Genomic DNA, 23,533 nt, shown 5'->3' with positions numbered 1-23,533 from the left:
CTTTTGATTGACTTCATTGCTTGATGCTGACCAAAACATCCTTGCTTGAGTTTTCATCATGTAGGCAGCATCTCCTTAAGGCTGTATGCCTACAGTCAGCAGCAGAGGCAACTGAAGCCCACTCTGCTGTGGTGGCATCTAGACCAGCTCTGAAAATGGCATTCAAGGTGTTTGGGTTGCTTTGGTGTCTATGGTTTGGGAACCCTCTGCCAGACACTGTTCTTAATAAATCCGATACACTGTAGTGTCTCTTGTGCCCTTATAAGAAATAAGATTTCATTCAAAACACAAGGTACTATTCTACTCCCGAGTTATGCTACCACAAGTTCCCATCCATGAACAACCCCCCTACCTTTTGTGATGTCACTTAAGGTTGCTTTTCCAAATGCTTTTGCTCTTTTCTATTACAGTAGAAATCGTATAAATGAAGAAAAGGTTTTCTGGTTCCTATAATCACTCCAGTCAAGAAAAGCACTGAGTTCTGAATGGAATTGAAAAGCAGCTGATCAGTTTTGGGCACATGAGGCTGAGAAGGGAAATCAGTGTGGTTCTTCCCGCTCCCCTCCCCTCCCCTTCTCCGAAGCGTGGATTAAATCACACTTTCTTGATAAAAGCTATGACTTGTGTGCCAGGTCACATCCCATCTACATCCTCACAAGCAGTAATAATTTTGGAAGGATTTAGAGCACAGGTTAAAGGGTTCATGGAAGCAATCCAGGGCACTTCTAACGGCTTGGATCTAATTAGTCACTCAAGTTGTTTCTTTTTAAATAAGACTCAGAGGAACACGCTAATCTTAGGACGGCGGGGCAGGGGGGTTTCTCCCCCACCGGAGGAACCCTTCCCGAGGCCGCGGGCTCCCCGGCCGCTGATCCCCACAGGCCGTGGTGGGAGCGGCGCCCCCCCGACAAGCTCTCCCCGTCGGCGCCGGCGCACCGCCCCGAGGGCGCGGGAAGCCCCGTGACGGGGCAGCCGGGACAGCCATCAGGGTTCCCGCATGGCCAGCGGGGACCAGCACCGCGCCCTGCCCTGCCCCGTCCTGTCCTATCCCGGCTGCTTAAGGCCGACTCAGCGCCCGCTTCAGGCCGGAGCTGCCGCCCCCACGCCCCCTCAGAGACCGCTCCCCACCTGTCCGCCGGACGCCACCCTTGACGTCATGGAAACACCCACTTCCCCCACCCCAACGGCTGAGGAGAGCGGGTAGGAATAACACCTCCTTACTGCGGGGCGGGGCAAGCGAATGCGCGCTTCCCGTTGGCCGAGGCGGCTGCCAATCGAGCGCGGCGGTACCGCCCCCCCATCCCGCTCGTGGCCGTTCCACAGAAGCTGAGGCAAGCAGAGGTGCTGCTCTGCGCGCCCACGCTGGGACCGGCTCTTTATGGTTGCGGTTGTCGCTCCCGCCCGGCTCCTTCTTCTTTGCTCCCTCCTGCTGGCTGCGGGGCGCCGCTGGCCGGGGGCCATGGCGGGTGTGACCGGCAGGCGGTAGCTCGGCCGTCTGTAGGTGAGGAGCTCAGGTGGATGTCCGGGCGGGGCTGGCGGCCGCGGGGTGCGCTTCCCCGCCGCGCCGTGGGGTCGAGGGGCGCGGCGTGGCGGGGCGTAACCCCCAGGTGGCCGGGAGGGCTGCGATTGCGGCTCCCCTGGCTGAAGTGCCGCGGCGTGCCGGGGGTCCGTGGGGAGGGGGGCGGGGGGCAGCGGCGAACTCGGCACGCGAGAAAAGTGGCTTTTTACCACACAAAAAGCGTCTTCCTCGCTCGGCTCGCAGCGAGAGCCCGGGGGCGGGCGGCGGCTGCCGGTGAAGCGCCTCAGCCCCCGAGCCTCCCGCCTGCCCCGCCTCGGTCACCTCCTGCGGCCCTCGGTGTCCCCCGGCCGAGCCGCTGTAACCTCGGCATGGCCGCCGACTCAAACACCTCTCCCTCCCTCGGGAGAGTGCTGCTGAGGGCTGCTCGTCCTTTATTTAACTCTCGTTCCGCTCCCTGCGGCACCGAGAGGGAGCGAATTGCGGGTTAGCTGGGATACACCGGGCAGTGGCTTCCCAAAGGGAACCCCCCGGGCGGAGGGGTGGCCTTCCCGGGAGGGAGCGGGCAAGGACGGGGCCTCCCGCTTGCTGTGTGCTCTGGGGAACCGAGCCGGCAGCCGGCTGGCTCTTCAGTGTAACTTCAGAAGTCTTGGGCATGTTTGCAAAGCTGCCGCTCTCTTCTAAATCAGTGGTTCTCATTGCTCCTGTAAAATAAAACATGCCACCATTATTATTATTATTTCCTTTTTGCCCGCATCTTCAAGAAAATAGGTTAATGAAATCCAGCCACTTCAGTTTCCTGGTTGATTTAATTTCTATTTGAGGACAAATTAGGCAATATGAGCATTTAAATACTCCATTACTTGAAAACTACTTGGTAAAGTTCACTGACAGTGAGGTACTCTTTACTGACGCTGGTTTATTTTCACTAGGAGGATATCTGGAATGGCTAGAGAAAAGGGTGTTTAGTAAATTTACTCCTTTGTTGTAAGGTAATTTGTCTGCCTTACATTTTTGTCCTAGGCCTCAAATGATGGTGACAGTGTCCTTCCTTCCCTGCTTTCTCGAGAAGGGACACAGGGAACAGTTGGTTGTTGCTTCATCCCTTGACTTTCATCGATTAATCATAGAGTTCAGAATGTTTCACTCTACTTAATTTCAACAGCTTGTAAGTCAGGTTTGGGTATTTAAAGCAAGTGTTTTCATGGACGTTTTCTGCAAAGCCATGGGTAACAACGGTTTTTATTTTCACAAGCTTTGTTTTTTATTATTGAAAGATTTTTTTAAAAAAACATTTAATTAATAGTTCTTAGTCTATACTTCCAATGGATTAATCTAAACACTTTCCACTGTGGCTCCTAGTCCATTTGCAAAGCAATAGCATACACAATTCTTTATTCTCTTTTTCTTTACCCTGATATCCCCCTCCTCTCACACTGTGTTAGGCACATTTATGTTTTCTCTTTTGTATGATATCTGGGTTAACATGCAGGAAAGGTGGGAGGGGAGTTTTAGGGATTGGAAATGCTCTCTGTATATGAGTGTGCATGTGTGTGTGGAACAGTTGTGGTTGTGCTGCAATTACTAGCATGTTCACCCAAGGACAGGAAATGATGCTAAGACTCTGGGGTTTGCTTGTTGCAACACTGCATGTGTGGCTTGGTCATTCACTTTTGCAAATACAAGTATACTGTATTTTATACAAAACCTTATTTGGTTGTTTTAGTAGCTGTGTGTACGTCGCCATAAAGAATTGGGTCTAGTTCAAACCACATCTATTATAAACAGATGCATTGCAGCCTAACAGCCTTTCCTTCATTTGTTGCGTTCTGTAGTCTTGTTACATGCTGTGTGGAAAGTAGAGTGAAATTAGAGCATTATTCTGGCAGTCTCGGATCTTATGGTTTCCAATTGTAAAACAGAGTTTTCAGTTGCTACAAACAGTGCTCTTAGCTACAAAATGACAAAAGCCTCCCTATTGAAGAGGCAATTCATATACAAATTGCTAATATATTTTAGACTTAAATTTGATTTGCTGTAATGTGCATTTAAAAAACTGCAGTGATGAATGAGGCAGCAGAATGAGTATATGACTGTTCAGTCATGGGGTACTTTTATATGTCAGAAGCAGCGTAGTATCTATATCAGCATATTTTGATCTTACTGAAGTCAAAAGAAATTTCTCAGTTGAGTTCAGGTATGTTAAGATTTAGCTTGTCAAAGACACAGAGTTTTGCTGGTAAAGGCTAGGGGGTAGATGCTGTGATACACTACTAGTAAGGTAGCCAAAGAAACTTCTAGGAGAATCTAACTGCCTTTTCCTGTATCATGTTTCGGATAATAGGATGCAGATATTGTGAGATCTGACAAACAGCTCTCCAGACCAGGACTAATGTGTTTCGGTTACCAAATTCACCCAGCTCTGCTCTTTGAGATGATGGATTTTCATGTCTGCTGCCTTTGTGGTTGTGTTCAAGCAGTATACTTTGGGGGACAGACATTGTTTTTAGTTTCCTGCAGCTGTCTTACTTGTGGTACAAGTACGTAAACCCTTGAATACTGTGTCTGGAAATACATGTTTCATTGATTTAGTTTCTTGCTTATCTGAAGGACAAGGTTTTGTGTATGCAACATTCTGTCCCGTTGTGGGTACTTGTCCTTATTCTGCTAACATAAAATATGTCTCCTCGATGTTAATTTCTAATTACCTTAGAGTGAAGTTTGCTGTCAGCCTGCAAGGCTGAGTGATGTGGGTGTTGATGGTAATGAATATGATAATCTAGCTGAAGCTGGAAACATAATAGCTAAGAAAAGCACAGCTGTGGGTCTGGTCCTAAGAGGCAGAATATCAGTAACTTCTCCTTTCAATCTGTTTTAGCTTGTTGCTCATGCGAAGTTCTTGAAGCTGCTTGTGACTTTCATGTAGCACGTATATTCAGAAATAGCAGATTCTATTATATATGAAGTTATGATGTGAATTAGCACAGTGTTTGAGTAGTGCTTTTGGAGTTCTGTCTATATGAAACTCATGGTACATGGTTGCAAGTTGCCTGAAACATTTAAAAATAAAAAAAAAAGGTTGAAGACAGCCTCAGTGGAGTAAGAAAACGGAAAACCTGTGCAAATTCTAAGTTTTCTGTGTTTAGGTGTCTCAATTGAGATAACTGTTAAATGATAGAGTTATTTTTAAAATATGAATTCAGTGACAACTCTGGAACCTGCCTTGTTAATAAAAGCAGTGAGGACTCTAAGAAGTGCTAGGTGACACTGAGAAATGCATTTGGTCAGTTCAGCCCAGTGCAGCTCAGCCTCTACTGTCCTGCCTGTCTGGTGTGCCAGAACAGCTCTGACTCAGTGCAAGCTCCTTAGGGTAGAAGTCACGTGTCAGTGTGTAGTACCAAGCACAGCAGTGCTTAATCCTATTTCAGTGTCTGGGTGCTCCAGGATGCTAACCATGAAGGTAAAGAAATACAGTTGAGCAGCTTTTGAGCAGTGGAAGATGCTAAGCAATTTTTGCAATGTCTATTTGCTAATGATTCACAGTCTTTGGATGGAGGCTATTCTAGAATGGCTCTTGAATCTTCTTCTGTGGAAAATAAGTACTGATGAGCAGTATATTTTCTGTGTTCCTTCACAGGAATCCCTGTTATGTGCAACATGAGGGAGGAATAAGACTGAGAACTGACTTTCACTGACCTCTAAGCCCTAAGCTGAAGAGTGCACTGAGAATTGCTATGAGTTTCTAGCTCTTAAGAGAGATCTCCAAACTTACTAATTGTATATCTGGCTGTAAGACAGCCTGACTTAAAGACAGTGGCTGCCTAATAGCATCTAGTAAATCACAGAAGGAAGGCTGCAGATATGACTCGTCATGTGTCTCTGTGTGTTGCTTTTCGATTTTGTAACAGTTTGAATTTGAAAAATCCTTCCTTTGAAGTCCTTGAATAGTGTATTAGCCAAGCTCTGCATTCCTTCTCTGACCAAGAGGTGTGTAGATATTTGTGTTTCTAGATTTCTCACTTTCAGGTCCAGTTGTTAAATTACAAGTACTTGAACTGAAGATTCCCTCTTTAGTCTTTAAGGTGTGGGGTTTTGATGGCTGAATCATGTTTAGGTTGGCAAACACAGCTGCTGCCATGTCAACACTTAATTATTTCCTTCTGGACATTTTCTTTGGTGATTATGTTAACACGGCTGTGCAAACAAGTCTTTCTTCTGCCTTCCAATGCAATGCATAAATTGTGATTTACGGAGATTTTTCTTTTGTTTAATCTTTCTGTAATAGCAGCTTCTAAAGTGATAGCTTCAGATTCTGCCTGCACGTTGGTTGAGCTCAAACCTAAAAAAACCTGTTACAGCAAAAACATGGTAGTATGTGGTGCTGCAGTTGTCATGCAGCACTTGTGTTTAACTGCTGTTCTTAGAATGAAGATGGTAACAATACAGAATAGTAAAGGTGAGAAACTAATCCTTGTTTGTATCAGTGTTTATAACTGTTCTGTGTTTAATGATACCTGACTTGATGCCATTAGAAAAACCTGAAGCATTGAGCTTTCTGGCCATTTGGTGTATCCCCTGATGAATGTTTTTAGAGAAGTCTGAAATGCTTCCCTGGCTGAATGTACTCATACTCTTCCCTCATCTTAACTTCTGCTAATTCTGTTTTTACTGCTCATGATGATACTGCAGATGGTCTGTTATCATAAGTGTCATGCCTTATCTGTTGTGGCAATCACTTAGGTCACTTTTAGGTCACCTCTCTCTTTCCTGTGATTCTGGAGGCTTTTCCTAGTCACAGCGTATGCATTGTTACTGTTCAGATTTTAGTCTGTTCCATTTTAATATAGTTGCTGGTGAAAATTAATTAAGCTCTTGGTCTTAATGGTTCCAGTAAAGAACAACTGTGTGGGTATACTCCCTTTGCCTTACTTGTTTACTTTTTTCTGCCTGGGGAGTAGATGAAACAACAGAAGAGATGATTTCTGAACAGTTTGTCAATCACCAGCAGAACCGTATGTGCAGGAGACTTTATCCTTCTCAGTGCACAAGCCCATCTGTGTCACTGTTAATTCTGCTTGTTACAGAAGGTTAAATCCTGTCCTTCAAGTTTTTCACATGGGCAGAGTAGGATATAGGTCTCTGGCACAATTTTATTCCATCTCGTCAACTATTCATGTTTTGTGTTTTTTTTTTTTAAATTGTTCCAATGTATCCCTCTTCTCCAAGATAATTGCTTTGTCAGTGTGTCTGGAAAAATAGCCTTGAGTAGGGATAGAGTGAGTTTCTTCATACTCCTAGTTCCTCAAGTGAAATGTACAATTCTTATTTTTACAAAACTTTTGCTGTCCTGTCTGCAGTGGCAACAGATGGCTTTGAAACCAGCCTTGGTAAGTTTTATTGTCAAAAGGGTTCTGCGGCTGCCCCAGGCTTGGAGGCATAATAGCAGCGTCTCCCCTGAACGCAATGCAGGGCATGTCTTGCTCATACTGGCACCTGGGAGTATGCTGGCTGCAGCTGTGTTGATAGAAAAGAAGCTTGTTTAATGGTCTTATAAAATACTGTAGTCTGAAGAAGAGTGAATGGTTCTATCATTTCTTTCTGTATCCTTTCCTTGTGACAAATACAACTGCAGAGAAGCCCTGGACAAACCTTTGACAGTGTAAACTGAAATTAAGTGCAACTTATGATGTGGGGGGGAGGAGGAGGGGGAAGTTTTGCTATGAATGAGATTCAGCCACTGACTGTCTCATGTACCTTAAAAAAAAAAAAGAAACAGTGAGTGTCTGTCAATCTTCTGTGGTACTGCTTGAGCACTTCAAAATAAGGAACTGTAAATCATCATCAGCAATGGGGATCCCGAAGATGTGCTGGTGATCATTGTCTGCATACTGGGGAAGATGTGCTGGTGATCATTGTCTGCATACTGGGGAAGCTGATGAAGTTAACTCCAAGGGATGTGGGCTACTGAGTCTTTGCTAGTTTAGGATGACTGTGGTAGGTGTTTGTGGTGGCTCTCTCAGGTTCCCTCCCTGATACCTTGCTGCTTGCCAAAGGCAGGCAGGCTGGTACTGGCTGAGAGATACCTCTCTGTAATTTGGTAATTGTGTGGGGTTTCCCCAGCAATTGGATGTAGCTGGGTCTGTGCAGCTCAGTGGCACGTGACCTCTCAGTTCTTGGGAACTATGCAGCTGTTCAGGTAGTAGATGTTCTAAGACCTTGCTGGTCCTTGCTTTTTTTTTTTTTAAGCAATGATTTCACCACCTCAAAAGGTATAGGTGGCCTAGCATGCATCAGGCTATTTGGACCTAGCATTATTGCTAAAAGATAGCGGGTCTTTGCTTTTTAAATAAGTGATAATGAAACAAAGAAACAAAAATAATAAGCAAAAGGTGTTATTGAAACTGTACCTGAAGATAACTTTTGCTAGTCAGTAAGAGTGATTAATAAAGCTCTGTGGTCTACCCTGGCACTGTCATGTCCTGGAAACTTCTCAGAACTGCATCTTACTTGCTGTTACTGTTAAATAGGGCTAATTGAATCACTCAGAGCAGCCATGTTTAGTTTCCTTAAAAGATAACATTCTGATAATGGTTTTGTCACTTGTTAAGATATGTAACAGAATAGGACGCGAGGGAATGGGCACTGAAACACAGGAGGTTCTCTCTGAACATCAGGAAGTATTTTTCACTGTGAGTGTGATTGAGCACTGGCACAGGTTGCCTGGAGATGCTCTGGAGTCTCCCTCCTTGGGAGGGAGCTGTCTGGATGTGGTTCTCGGCAACCGACTCCAGGTAGCACTGCTTGAGCAGGGCGAGATAGACCAGATGACCTCCAGAGGTCCCTTACAACATTAACCATTCTGTGATAATTCTCCTAGTGTATTTTGAATTTTAGTGTAGTGCAACTCTGCTCTTCAAATTCTGTTACATCTAGAAATGATTCTGGAAAAGCCAGTCAGAGTCCCTGGTGTTCTTTTCCAGTCTTGCCTGGGCCTTAACTGAGTCAATAAGCAACCTTGTGGTTGGCATACAGGTCACCTCTCATACAGCAGGATGCAACCATTGTTGGAATAGGCTTCTTGTGGAGGGTTGGTGGTGTCTGTCTGACAGAATTTGGCTTCTAGAAATAGAACTAGAACTAATGGGGTTTGCTAATTTGCTGATGCTAAAGTCAAATACTAAGCAACTTGTATATGAAGAGAGGAGAATCTAGGCTAAATATAGTCCTGTTACTGAACTCTAGTAACAACCATGTTGAGGAGGAGTTGATATTTCTTGTTTGTTTTCTGATTAAGGTTGAACAATGGAAGGAAAACAATTTAGGTGTTGGTCTATAGGACTTTGTCATAGCTTGGCAAGAAAGCTACTGTTTTTCAAGAAGTGAATTCAGTAGGTGTACCCTTACTAGCATCAACCAATACTATTTACTGAATAAAATGATGGACAGCTAAGATATATCATGGACCTTCATTTACCTGCCACTGTGGTATTGGTACCACTACTAGGCTGAGTGGGCACCCAGCTAGGTTTAGATTCCTGGGCTGGGTATGAGGGGTGCTTTTGCCATGTGATTCTTAAACTTCCGTCTAAAAAAAGATCTAAACGGTAATGAAATATAAAGTTTGGGTGTTGAGCAAAATATTGAGCCAAAGTATTATGATTCATTCTTGTCTTCCTTAACTGAATGGTAGTGGTAATTTTTACTGAGTGACCTTCCTAGGAAGCAACAATTCAGAGCATTTACACTGCTGCCACAACTGCTGAAATTCAAAGTATAGAACCCATTCGTTCTTTCTTGTGTTTTTTTTTTTTAAGTTATATTACTGAGTTCATTTGCAGATTTGTTACTGTCCTTCAAATCCACCTGTTTCATCTGCAAGGCATTAAAACCAGAAGTACTCAATATTATGATAACCTTATCAAACTAAGACTCATGTATTGAATATCTCCCAGTACTTAAATAATCTCAAATTGTTGAGAAGGGAGAACTTACTGAGGTAGGGAACTGTTACCATGAATAAATAAAGTTCCTGCCTTTTAGTTGATGTCCAGTTTGTTTTGTTGAAACAAGCTTTTTAACATCCTACTTCTTAGAATGAGAAGAAAAATGCACTGCTGAAGTCACGTTTCATTGAATTCACTGAATAAATATGGAACTTCATTTCAGATCTGGAGATAAGATATTAGAATTTTCCACAGGCTAGCTGAATCATAGGCTTCTCTCCACACACACTTCATTTCACAGCTTATTTTCCTATGTATAATACTATATTGTACTGTACTCTTTGAAGTTCAGTAGGATCAACACTTCCACTTCCACTTGAAAATCAACAGCACAGCCATTGCCAGGATGTCACCTCAGCAGATGAGACTTATTGTTTGTCAGGCTTTCACAAAACGTAGTATTTGATAAGGGTGACTTGTAAAATATTTTTCTTTCTTTATTGCAAGTATACTTAAGTATACAAGGTCACTTTCTCCTGCCATATCACATGCATGCAGTTGCTGGTGTACTGAAGATCCCTTACTGGTGATAATCTTACATTTAAAGGATCAAATTTCAAGTAATGGGACACCATTGAATTTTTTTAAATGCATACGAGGTCATTGTTTTCATCAGGCAGGATTTAATCTGCTTTTAGTCTTAGTTGATTAGTTTGATAACTTGAGCAGGGAAGATGCAACTTCCCATTTATTTCTAGCTATATTGTCAGCCTTTACTTTTAAACAAGTGGCTTCCTTAATTTCATAGTAATTCAGTGGTAGAGCAATGGCTGTATCTCAGTATCATCAAGTGACTGAGTGTTCTCACTTTGGGAAATATTTGTGGGGCATGTCAGTGGTGGTGTCTTCTTCCTGACTTGAAGAAGCTTAGGAAATCTTGGTTTCTGAGGTGTGGCTCAGCATTTGAAAACCATACACATTTTCCTAACTGTGGTTGCCATTTCAGTCTTGATAATCCAGACCTAATGGTAGTTCACATTGAACTACCAAACGTTCCTTTCCAAATGAGCTTGCATTATTTACTTTAATATGACTAGACTGCATGGTTAGCATAAACACACCCTCTGTTCAGTGTAGGATGAGAGTTGTTTGCTTTTGGTTTTCTCAAATTAAGTTATTAAATAGTATTTCAGTGTGCAGAGCTCTTCTGTAAAAGGATCATCTTTGCTGTTCAGTGAGTTTTATGTGCTAAACAAAAAAAAAGTTTGTCCCCTAACTGAGGAAGACATAAAGCCTTTCTCACTATGGCCTGTCTCCCAGCACTTGCATCTTGCAGAACTTGAATTCCTGAGGGATTTTCATTGTTATTATCATTGCTCAACAGTCTGCAAGTGCATTGCAGCTCAATCTGCCTCGCAGTGGGTTACTTAAGACAGCAGGTGTAGGCTGTGTCTCTGTTGTGCAGTACTTTATCAATAAAATTGTATCTTCTGTATTAGCCTAGCCTAATGCACTTAGAGTTGAGAGGAAGGGTGGTATTTGGTAAAGGAACTAGGGACGAAGGGCAGGAAAACAGATTTTTATATATTGGGGTACATAACTTTAATTCTCTCTTCTTATTCTTGTTGACCAAGCTGCTTTTTTAATTTCCCTGTGGTTTCTTTTGGCCCTTGAAAATAACGGGGTGTTCTGAGTAAATACAGGTGAGTGATCTTATGAAACTTGCCCAGTTTGTGAATGCCACTGGAATATTTGCATGCAAGAATGTTTTGTGGAATGTAGGAGTGCAAACAAAAATCAGAAGGCATAGGTTGGCTAGACTTGTGCTTGGATTGGTTTTGTTGAAGAAGGGAATTGAAGAAAACTGTTCTGATCGCGCTAATTCCTCCCTGCACCAAGATCCAGAAATGCTTGTTTCTGTGTTTCTGAGTCCCAGAACTCTGGAAAGTGGCTGTACTGACACATCACAGGATTAGCTGAGAGTTCCTGGATACAAATGTTCAGTATTTGTTGCAGACAGTACATTTGTATGGTCCCTTTTGTAAAGTGACCAAGCATCATCTTAAAATAGTCAGAGCTTTGTCCCTGGCTGTCCCATTAACAAATTATTTCAAAACTTCCCTGCTTTGACTAAAACTTTATTCCAGGATTCTGACTAAATGTATCCATGACCAGTTTGTACACCTGGCTTAAACTGGCATTTTCTCTCAGTCTTTATAAGAGTATCAGTGTTCCCTCTGAGCCTTTGTAAACTGGTTAACTTTTTGCTCTGTTCACAGAGGGTAGACTCTAAGGTTTCCCCCGGTCAGCCTAGGATACTTGCCTTTAGACTTGAAGAGATACAGAGAATCTTATGGTGTGGCTGACTAGGTACGCTCATGGTGTTCACTTCGGGACAATATTTTGCTGTCAGTCTGCCTTGTGTAAACTTACAGTGATCTTGGGTGTGTCTTAGATGCTATTTTTTGTTTCCTGAGCAGATTAGATGCTGGCAGCACCTTGCACAATGATTTTCTTTTTAATGCTTCCCTCCCTATATGTCTGTAGGAAATGCCTTACTTTATGTCAGAGGGTATCTATTTTTTTTCTCTTTTTAGACCTTCATCGAATTTGTGATGGAGTGAATGTGTAATGAGCTCATATATGTGAGCACCCTCCCCTCCTTGGTCACTTCCACCTGTCATAGCAGAATTTCTGCTTATGTTACTCCTCAAGTCCTGGCCTTGCTTTCAGGACTGATGAACTGCGTTCCCTGTCACTGCTTCTGTCCATGTGGTGACAGAACCTCTCACCTGCTGTTCTAGTTGTTCGGTGCATCAGAGGTGCCTCTACTTTGCCAGCAGCAACTTTTATTAGTCACCTCAGTTTCCTTGCCACTAGTAGGACTTTGAATAAAACTAGCCCCAAGATAATTCTTGGTAACCTCTTCTGGTGGTCTGTATCCAGCCTGATTTTTTTTTATCGTCTTCTGTGGCCAGTTAGTCACTTTGCAATTCTACTAAATAAGATCATTGCCAGCTGTATTAACGTGTTTATGCAGCTGTGTCAGGTCCAGATGAGATATACAGATTTCCCTTTTTTAATTAAAAAAAAAAGTTAATCTGTTACCATTGGCTTTCTGACTCTTCGACTTAATCTGAAATCTTGCATGTTACTGATTTTAGTAGGGCTGATTTCTTTTCCCTTTTCTCCCCTCACCTACAATTCTATAGACAGGTATTCTGTTTGCTCTCCTGCCATCATAGAGTTTCTCCCACTGTTTGTTTTTTTTTCTGTCTACTTAAAAAGTATAGATTATGGTTTTTAAATGTTTATATTGGCTAGAGATGAAGTAGGCACAATAACTTGAGAATGCATGAAAGTTTTATTTGCAGCTATATGCACAATTTAATCTCCCTTTTTCTATCAGAAATCTTTTGCAGTATCATCTGGTTTCCACAACTCATGCTCAGGAAGCTGTTACTTTTGATTCCATGCTGATTGTGACAGTTTCCAGGCCTGTTTAATAGCTGACGTCCTGTCTTTGTTTCTTTACTAAGAAACTTTCACTGCCAGGTTATTTCTCCACTTAGCTTCAATGTGTTATTGAAGACCTTTGTTTTTAGTATCTCTCAAATTTTTTGGGAAAGTTTTACCTTTATTGCTGTACTTTAACATATGAGGTGCAACTTCTTTAATCAACTCCTTCCCTGCCTTTTTGGGAGGGGCGGGGAAGCTATTTATCTACTTAGGCCTATTTCATCTTGCAAGTTGTCTACTGCACACTGCATCCCATGAAGCATTTCCAGATTTGTTTCTGCACATTTAATGAAGCAGCAGCTCAGCACTGTCAACTTAGAGAATTCCTCAGTCTAACTGACTACTTGAACTAGTTCCTTTTGCTTATTACTCACTTGAGTCAGAGAGGTTAATCTCCTGTAATGCCCAATTCACCGTAACATTTTTCATTCTAATAAAACAAAATCTTTTCCAAGGCTGGTTTCTTGGAATCTGCTGCAGAATCCCAGAACTCTGAGCAGGACTGTCCTTTTTTTAAAGTGCTTTTTTTGGACCCAGATGGGTTCTGTTTGTTCTTTTGCAGTGTTGTGTTTTGGGTTTTTTTTATCCATCGCAGGCTTAAGTGGTGTAGATATGTACTGCCTTTACTGGCTTTTCTGAATAGCATGTGCATTTGTTTCAATATGTGTTTTAGCCCCTAAGATGCTGTTGTCTCTGTGATAACTAGCTGTGTATTCTAATACCTAATACCGGTTTTGTAGTATGGGTTCTTTTTTTAAAGTACACAAATACTTCAAAATGTTTCATCTGGTCATGCCTGTTTGCCAGGCCAGACTACTTGTCTGTTTGACCTCTGTTCTCTATTACACCTTTCAGTCCTTAATCAAACTATCAGAGATAAGAGTCCTTCTTGGCCACATCCTCATTTTCCTTTGCTAGTACAGTGAGGTTAGATGTGGAGATTGTGTGGGTGCCCAAAGACTTTCACTTCTCACTTTCATCTGTAAATCCCTTCTTGGGTGTGTCATCTTGTCCTAGAGGGTCAGTGGCCTTGTCTCGTGAATGAGACTCTGAATTCTCTAGTGTTTCATCCATCTTTTTGCCTCTTTATCGAATCCCTTGAGATCTGGCTGGATCGATTGTTTGAAGTCCTGCCATATAAATAATCTTTAGGTTCTGCACCCCTCTCTGTTCTTTGCTGCAACTTAAGTAGCCTTGAACACCCAGAAAGAATGTAGCTTCAGATCAGCAGTGAAATAGATGAAGTGCAAGGAGGAAGGGGAAGGGCCAAAATATGTTAATCATTTGATCACATTGTGAAAGCACTCACTTAAATGTTACTTTATTTATATCTATCAAAACATTAAAAAAAAGTCTCAAGTTGCATTTAAGTGAATATATATTCAACTGAAAATGTTTATAATTTTCTTCCCCTATGAAGTCACAGATACAGGAGTAGCTGTTACCAGAGTTTTTCAGCAACTATTGCTACAGCTGAGGCAAGTTTGCAGGTCACCAGATGTAGAGAAAAGCATCTGGTACATAAACAGATTCTGGAATTTGCAGGCATCATAATTGGCCACATCTACTTTTTTCCCCTGCAGGAAAAATTATCTGAATAAACTTACTGTGAATAGGTTGCAGCTTCTGCAGGATGGTATGTATTTGTTCTGATGGATCCTGGAGGATGGTATATATTTACTCTGATGGATCTTGTTGTTATAATTGCTTTTTAATTAATGCTCCATGAAAGTTTTGTGAACATTTAGGCCTCAACTGTCCTGACCTGAGGCTGATGATATGCTTTTTTTGTGTGTGTGTTTCTGTGTATACATGTGACACTAAAAAGAAAATAAGGGGTTATACCTCCATAGGTGTTCTAATTTTGGAGAGGAAAGTAAAATCTCTCCAGTATTTCTGGTACCTTTTCTCTCCTGCTAATCCCCAGATCCAGATTTAGTGGACAGTCATGTAATGCTACTGTAGCTGCATGCTTGCTTTCCTAGACTAATGCTGTGGTTGCTTTGGCTGATCTCCACTGTTCTTCCATCATTCTCCTTGTGTGGGGTTTTCTATTAATTTCTTAAAAGGCAGCATGTGGTATGTCTCTACTCACTGCATCTTACATGATGGTTTTAAATGTGTGGAGAGGGTGAGAGGTTGTTCGGCGCTCAGGACTTGTGCAGCCACGCTGGGGAGGCTGCCCTGCCCTGCTGCTGTCTGCTTGCCACTGTCTGAGAGCAGAACAGCTGGACCAGGAAGAGCCCTATGGAGTTCTAGGTCACTCAGCTCTGACTCATGGCAGTTAACACATAGCATTAAGAGTATATTTATCCATAGAGATAGTAGATGCACGATGCTTTGTCTGTTTGGGGTTTGGGTTTTTTTTCCCCAAGCATTCATCTGTACTACATAGGTTGTTGTGATTAGCAAAGTTTTAAAGTAAAAATGCCTTCTGTAAGGGTGACAGATCTAGTATACAAAGTGCCTCGAGTATTCATCCCTATTTTTGATGCTATTTATCCACATTTTTGTCTTGCTTCAGAAGAAAAAAAAATCTTAATGGCAATGAGCATCATTATTTTGTGCTTTATCAGAAGTGGGTAAATGAAGTCTGCCTACACCTGCACTGACAGTAGGGAGGCTTTCTCTCCTGCAGCAGCTCAGCCAGCAGTAGAGAGCATGGATGTTCCAGTGCAGAACAGTGTACGTCAGGAGGCTTGCTTTAAAATCTCTCTTAAGCAACAAATAAACATAGGTCCTTTTAACCTGTTTTATCCAGCCTTATATGTACCTCAGAAATGATAGATCAGAGGACAGAAAAAGCTGAAGCATACTTTTGCCTACATCTTGTTCAGTGTAGTTGGTACTTCCTGGCAGACCTCCAGCTGGTGCTGCTACTGTGCACGCACAGCTCTAACACAGGCAATCCTCGAGTCTTAGCTGGCCCATCTCTTCAGCTGTGATGTGGCACTCAGTAATTCCTATGGTCTGACAATACTTTATTTTCTGTAAGTGGCATTATTCTTTTCACGCTCATCAAAGACAGGGATGAAGAGGACCAGAACTCTTAATAAAAATTAAGAGTTCAGCTCAGTAAAGAAAAGAAGACAGATGAAACCACAGAAGAAATAGATAGAGGGCACAAGCCAGGTGATGGGAGAGAAGGGGTTTTGCAGTCATGGCCTGAGGGAAAGCTGAAAGACTGTCATTGCAGCAGTGGCTTTTCTTATTATTTTTAATTTAACTCCCAGAATTGTAGAAAAAGTGCAGGCACTTCAATTACATAATGACCTCTAAAATGAAGGTGAACAGAAATGTGAAATCTGTAGAACACACTTCTAGCTGTCAGCCAAGTTTTCTGCCTGAAACCCATTATTAACTCAAGGAAACTAAAGCCTGTTACATAAAACTTTTGATTAAATTTTTGGAAAAACTTATTGGGCATAAGAAGGCAGAAGAAAACTTGTTTCATGCCTTTATTGGGGTACTACAGTCTCTGCTGCTGTAGCGGATTTTGGACCACTTGTGTATGTGATGCTGGTACAATGGCTGCAGTGAAGGGTCAGGCAACATGTGTGTGCGGGAGGCTCACTCCACCTTTTCCTGCCTGCAGTGCCTAGCTAGGTGGCATGGGAAGAAGCATGTGGGTACCAGGGCAGCTTGCTCCTAAGGGCAACAGCTTGACTTGAAACATGGGGCGAGGAAGATTCAGTACAGTCTGCTAATAAAGCAATGAAATGGTGTAGTTTGAAAAGGAGCAGGTATGCATGCTTTGCTCACCTGCTGTAACTGGAACCAGAGTGGTGGAATAGGAAGGCAATTGATCTCTCGAAAATAGGAGTTCTCAATGAGTGTTGGAGACTCTAATTCAATCATCTTAACGGTTTGCTTCCGGCTTCTCAGACATAACTGTGTATGCCTGTGTGCTCTTTCTATCGGGAAGACTTTTCTCTCCTTGAAAGACAGAAAAGCTATGGGGAGCTATTAAATTCTGAAAGATATATTTAGCTCAGAGCAATTAAAGCTAGTTCTATATAATGGCACTTGTAGCTACCTTATCCATCATGCCAATTACAAGACTTTAAATGTTTGGTTTCAGTCAGACTTGGCATTACTGACAGCTGTTGCTCACATGTATCAAAAATCTGAATTTTAGATGGCATGTCTGTTGCAGGTTGTTTAGGGCAAGTCACTTGCTTTCTTATTGTTCCCTGTCACTTTGTTTTTCGTTCCATTTTCAGCGTAAACCAGCATAATCCTCTGCTTCCAAAAGGAGCAGTTCTGTTCTACCCTCCTGTCTGCAGCTGCCTGATTTTCTCTTTTCATCTCTTCTATGGTGGCAGCATGGTCATGCAGTGAACTGGTTCAGCAAATGGTGTGGCTAAAAATCTGGCTTTTTTCCTGGTTGATTAATAACGGGATTCCATTTCCAACTCTCATTCCACCCTGGAGTCATGTTGCTACTGGTTTTAGTAGGAGTTGCAGCAGAAATAAAGGGCTAACTTTGAGAAGGGAGAGAATTGGCTGGTTCCTCCCCAAGGGTTTAGGTTTGCCTGCTGTAGATTTACACCAAATTACATTATCTTGCCAGACTAGGTCTTTGTGCACTCCTGGAAGGCTTTTCCAGCAATACAGAGAGATCTGTAGGTTCTTTAGAACTAATAGAGTACAAAACAGCTTAATGAATTGTTGTGGAGTTGTTGAAAGGTCAATTATTGCATGTTCATTTTTTTCCTTCAGTACCAAATAATTGATTTCCTCCATTCTGCATTAAATGAGCATCCCTCTGTGATGCTCACATGAGCTTAGTCACCCACTGAGGTGTATTTATTGTTCAATTATTCCTTCTATTCCAATGTATTGGACTCTAGAATTTTTCTAATGTCTGTGATTATGTCTGTATAAGTCTGGATTACTTTTTTATTTCACAGGCACAAAAAAAAGTTACAAATCAATCAACAGTGCAGTTAAGCTGGCCTGGATTTCTGGATTATTTTAGGAATGTGCACCTGTATTGCAAAATACTCAGAAACAAAATATCCTATGGGTGAATCCCTATGCTCACTGATCAGACTAGATCACTGCAGCATGGTGGCTTGGGGAGAAACGGGGAACATGGGAACTTTTCTTGACTGGCAGGTTGTGGGGAAAATGTCATTTTTGGGAGGAGGAAGACTTGCTGTGTGTGCAAAAATGTGGAAAGGTTGTGGAACAACAAAAGCATCAGTTGGCTTTATGGGTGACTAAGTGGTTGGTACAAGCCTCAGCTCCCTGATTGACTTTTCAGATACCTTTAGAAATGTCATTCAAGATGAAGGCCCCTGCATTTGTCTTGTCTTAGGTGGCATGGAGTTAATGAATTCTGCAGTTGTGAAGGCAAGGCCAAACTCTTACACAGGAGACTGCACAATAAATGTGCAGTTATATGTATTATACTCCTGATAACTAACGTAATTGTCTCTAAGCTATATTAGATGATTTTTTCATATTTCTCTTACATTGTTCGTGTAAATAACACAAAAACTTCAAGGTACTATTTTGCAAAGCTAGGTATTTTTATCCATTTTTTTCAATGGCTTATCATAAGGTGATTTTGTTGCTTTAACCATGAGAAGTGTTTAGTATATGATTAGTTGGAAGTTTTAAATGTAGAACAGCTTAATTTCTGAATTGCTGGGAAAAACGCCAGCCATAGATTTGGAAAAGTCTGAGTAATAAAATCATAAAGCTGGTTCATCGCTCAAATATGTTACTTCAGCTGCATCTGCCCACTGCATGTTCCTACAGGCTAAAAATGTTAATAGACTCTTACATTAATAGCTATTTTAGGTCTCTAAACTTAAAAAGCAACCAAAGAAAAGCACCTTAGCTTAATATAAAATACCAGAGTTAACACATCAGGTGTTCTTTCTTGCTCTAGTTTTAAAAACCTCCACCCTTAATATTTGGATTATTGTTAAAAATACACAAGTTCATGTATTAAAATCTAATCCTCAACTTAGGTTACAGATGTTTAGACTCCAGACCAGCTGGGTGGTGGCATTTTCAGGAACATAACGAACAGAAGCAGCAAGGAATTGAGTGTAAACACTAAACTAGGAGTTAGTCAATGTAGACAACTGATAAGAGAAGGCAAAAATATTGCTCAAAACTCAGTGAGTTGAAAACAGGGAAAAAGATTTCCTTTTTCCTTGGAAAATATGCTAACACTTTAAGAATAATACTAAATAAGGGCAGTAATGTCAACAATTCAAGAAATGCAGAATGATTTAGTTGCATTACTGAAATGAAGCCATGTGGTCTATTGGCAGCATAGAGAAATAAGAAAAAAGTTAAACTATAACTGCTAAAGCTATTATTTTAAAAAAACAACCACAAACTACAGAGTGGATAACAGTTTTGGATCTAGGGTACAAATAATTTGAGGAATCCTATTTCTCATATTGATCTTGAAGAAAGATCTGGAAAGCCTCAGAGCACTGGAGGAAGCTTAGTGATGTGTTAGTTTTTATAAACAGTAAGTGATATGTGGTACCCAGGCACTGTTTCGTCTGGTGTTGATTACAGACTTCCTGAAAGATTATAGTCAAGTTGATATGGGAACTGGCTCAGTGCAACAGAAATTCGAATCTAATAATTGGAAAGAAGCACCATACAGTCCATGAATATAGAGGCTAAACTATTGATTCTTCCTAGCTGAAACTGAGCATGTTAAACTTTGTCATAAGCCATTTCTGTTTGATAGTGTTCATATTGTACAGAGAAGTCCTGCAGGCCACTTAAACTGTAAAATTGGGATGTCTTCAGAAAAAATGCATTTGACTAAATGTCAAAACTGCACATTGGTTGCTTCAAAGCAACAGTTTGAATAGTGATAGGAGTTTGTCAGAGTAGTACCCCCCATATTTCTTTCTATGCAGGTTGTTTCATTTTGTGTGCTGACAAGATGTTTGAGTGGGTTCCTTACATCCAGTTCTGGATCCTTGGGGCAAGATAGATTTCTGTTATAAAATGCATTGCTCTTAGTGTGTTAGTAGACTAAAACTTAGTTATATGGGAGACTGTTGCTAACCTGAACTTCTATACATATCTTTCAGGAGAGGAAGATGTAGCTGTAGATGATGTTTTAGGGAAATATTTCTGGGGAGGGGAACACAGAAAAAGCAAGGTAGAAAATTTTCCAGGTATATATTTTACTCCTTACCCCCCTCATGCTTCCCAGGTATGGAAGGACAATGCAGCAGGAAGTTTTCTCATCTGATTTGTTTGTTTTTCAGATCCAACACCAGACTCATGTGAGCTTACCACCTCTTGCCTAATGGAATTGCTCATACTTTCACTACTGTAAAAGAAGAGAAGATTTGTATTCTTAACAAGTTGGCGCTGAGAGACTACCCAGTCACTGTAAGTCAGTCGTCTTTATGTAACGCATGTGGTGCCCTCCCTATAGCAAAGCAGAAGTTAAACTGATGTGGAGCCTGTTTCAGCCTGGAGAGGACATGATGAAAGAAGCTGCATAAGAAGCTTTGTGCTATGAAGAATTACTTCATCAATGGGGAATGGGAGAGGACTGTAGTATAGCTGGCTTGGGGGGTGATACCTTGTGCTTAACTGTATGTCTATAAGAAGAACTGAAGGATGTAGCAAGGAAATGGAATAGGTAAACCTGAAGCTGTACTAATATAACCTTATATTCTGCTGAAATGAAGATAATTGTTCAAAAATATCTCAAAGCTGTGTTACTTTTGAGGGAACTAGAAAAAATATCCTTTGGGTTGTACTGTGTTTGGATTCCCTTTAATCTTAGGATTTGGGGCTTGCACTGGTCATCTACCAGGTCAGGAAGGGGCTCTCTCACCCACTGCACCATTAGACTCTGTGGTTTGTGTCTCATTCTGAAATGCTCTCTATAGACTGCAGCCAAAGACAAGACTTTTGCAAGGTTGAGATTATGTTACTGGTGATATTGAAAAACTTCTCGTGTTGCTGCATTTTTTGCCTGTGTATTCGCTAATTGTGAGATGTATCATTAGGAGGAAATTCTGTCCCAAGCCATATTACTAGTCATGAAATTTGTGACGTTTTACCTTCTCTGAGAGTACATAAACGGTACTTGCAGTGCATCCTGAATACTTAAAAATTTCTCTTTTGGGATAGGGACATTGATAATCCACTTGAACTTCCTGGCTAGCTGCTTGTGCTGCATTTGAACTCTGTTTTAATATATTCATGGCCTTTTTAACCTATAGGCATTAAATTAGTATTATAGGACATATAGGACAGGTAGGATGTTGTAGGTCTTACAGGCATATAACTTACATATTTGTTTGCTGTTGTGGAAGGCTGGATGTTCTGTGACTGTATATAAACTAATGTTTTGAAATTAGTCTTAACAGGCTTACATGGATCTTGTTACCTGTAAAGCAGAATATAGCACTGCTGTTCTGCACTTATGTCCCATTATACTTACGTCTATGTTTGCGTAGGCTTAGTCGCTGCTTTAAGCTTGGTGAGTTCTTTTAGGCTAAATCTCTCACAGTTTCTATTTTGAGCATGTAAAAGGTACTGCTACCTCTGTGTTGCCCAGCAGGACTTACTTTCCTCTGGAAAGCTGGAAATAAGTAATGAAAACTGAGGTACGCAGCAGGCACAGGGTTAAACTTTGCAACACGTGGCTGCTGTAAGGCGTGTTACATCCAGGTGTGTTTTCAGCTTCTACAAATGAGAAGCCAAAAAAGAGTTGGAGGAGGAGAGCAAGGACTGGAAAATACTTCTGCTTGGTTTGTGTTGGTAGGTACTGCCATACTGCTACAAAGGACTCTGCGAGGTGCCCAGTTGCTAGAAGATCCTTTTACCTATGCAGATAGCGGAGTTTATCAAATACTATTACAAAGTAGTTAGCTGCTTGTGTTGGGAAGTTTTATGTTTAAGTAGCAAAGCAATGCTTCATGATTGTCTAATGACTTTCTAAAAGTTTCAGTGTACTTGGCAGAGATGAAAATAGACTGCCCCACCCCAGTATGCAACAGGTGACTATTTTATTTACAGAGGGGCTTTCTGTGGACTAGGTATGTTCATGTCTTCACATGGAGTCATGCAGGAAACCTGTGAAAAAGTCAAGGCAAGCCCTCACTTTGCTTATCCTGATCTTTCTAGTGTAAGGAAGAACTCCACTGAAAGACAACTTTGATAGTTGCTAAAAGGGGTAGATCTACAGGGATACAAAACCAGCAGAGTTTGAACAGTTACTAAAAGGGAATTCTTCATTGCTTTTCTAATAGCTTTAGCAGAATATAGGAGCTACTATTTAGCTTAATATTTTAGTTTTCATACTAACATAGTCCCATCTTGTTGGCATGTGTTCTTGGAATGCATTAATCATTTTTAACACCCTTTTTTTAAGATTAACACATGGTGTAATTTCACTGAGTAGCTCTGTGTTTGAAAAAGGAAAGAAGCTGTACTTAGTGCTCAAAGTGAATTCACCTTAAAGGGAAGTTACCTTAAATTTTCAACTTTTACAAAGTTGGAAACAGAATCTATGGCTGTTATAGAAGCAGTTTTCATATATTACTGAGCCGTTAGAGGCATTTTTTACTGCTTTCTTGAATGTGGGAAAACATAGTGAGGGAAGTGATCCTCATTCCTCAATCCTCATAAATTTTATTTTAGAAGCTTCATGGAACCCCGGTGTATTCCTCTGTTGGTATTTTCTCTCAGTTTTGCCAACTTAAGATTCCAAGCTTAGTTCTGCAATATAAATATTATGTACATTGATTTTTGTGTGTTCTCTCACTTGGACCACTGACATAGTGTATCTTGTGCCAGGTAGTTAATTTTACTTTGTAAGCTGAATATTGACAGCAGCTCGACATCGTCTGCTGGCTCTTTACTGTCTTTATATGAGAAACTCTTTGCACAGACCTAAATTCTGTGCTAAAATATGTCATTTAGTACTTCCTTCAAAGGAAAATGAGGTCAACTCTTAGTGTGTGTGTACTTGTAAATGCAAAAATAACCAATGTGCACAACCCTCTCTTTTGTCTGCAAGCTGATCTTTATGAATTTAAGCTCCTTCTCTCAGATGAAATCAAATTTAGTTATGAATACTTGCACTAAATTGTTCAATGGGTAGTAGCAGAGGTAAATATTACTGCAAAAGAAGAGTGGAGAAGGGGAGAAAGGATGTTTGTTAACTTACAGTCTTAATAGTTGCTATTGAAACAAATTAATTTTGTGTAATAGTTTATTTTAGTCTTAAACTCTATCTGAGCATCATGGATGGCATCTATGGAAGGGAGGAGTGAAGAAGCAGGATAACTTTACCTCATAAGAGCATAATTTGTAATTTTTAGTTTTAGTTGTAGGTACTTTGCTCTTAAAAAGATAATACCCGATTAGGCAGAGGAACTGTTTGAAACAACTGGACTGCTGATTTAATATGACTACAAAATAAAGTAATTTTTAGAATTTGTGTCACTAGAAATCAAATGTTTGAAATTATGAAAAGATGGATCAAACGTACAGGTTCATTAATACAGCGTTGTAAGCCAGTCGTAGCTTAGATGCATCT

The 23,533-nt window shown here is 41.2% G+C and overlaps 1 protein-coding gene and 1 long non-coding RNA gene across 7 annotated transcripts in view; one reads left to right on the top strand and one right to left on the bottom strand.

Moving 5' to 3' along the window:
* LOC142052657 (uncharacterized) overlaps positions 1-23,533 on the bottom strand; it is a 320,817-nt gene that overhangs the window by 82,167 nt on the left and 215,117 nt on the right. The gene's annotated exons all lie outside the window — the stretch shown is intronic.
* Positions 1,277-23,533, top strand: part of OSBPL3 (oxysterol binding protein like 3) — an 87,860-nt gene continuing 65,603 nt past the window's right edge. For 2 of the 4 annotated variants that reach the window (XM_075083057.1, XM_075083055.1), the window contains exons 1-2: positions 1,277-1,501; positions 20,238-20,364. The gene's annotated coding sequence lies outside the window, so the exon portion shown is untranslated. The remainder of the gene's footprint in view (positions 1,502-20,237; positions 20,365-23,533) is intronic. The other 2 variants (XM_075083058.1, XM_075083056.1) reach the window with 1 other exon arrangement.

This window comes from Phalacrocorax aristotelis, chromosome 2 (assembly GCF_949628215.1).
Source record: "Phalacrocorax aristotelis chromosome 2, bGulAri2.1, whole genome shotgun sequence".
NCBI lineage: Eukaryota > Metazoa > Chordata > Aves > Suliformes > Phalacrocoracidae > Phalacrocorax > Phalacrocorax aristotelis.
Note: the sequence above shows the minus strand (reverse complement) of the source record. Positions and strands in the feature narration are given on the sequence as shown.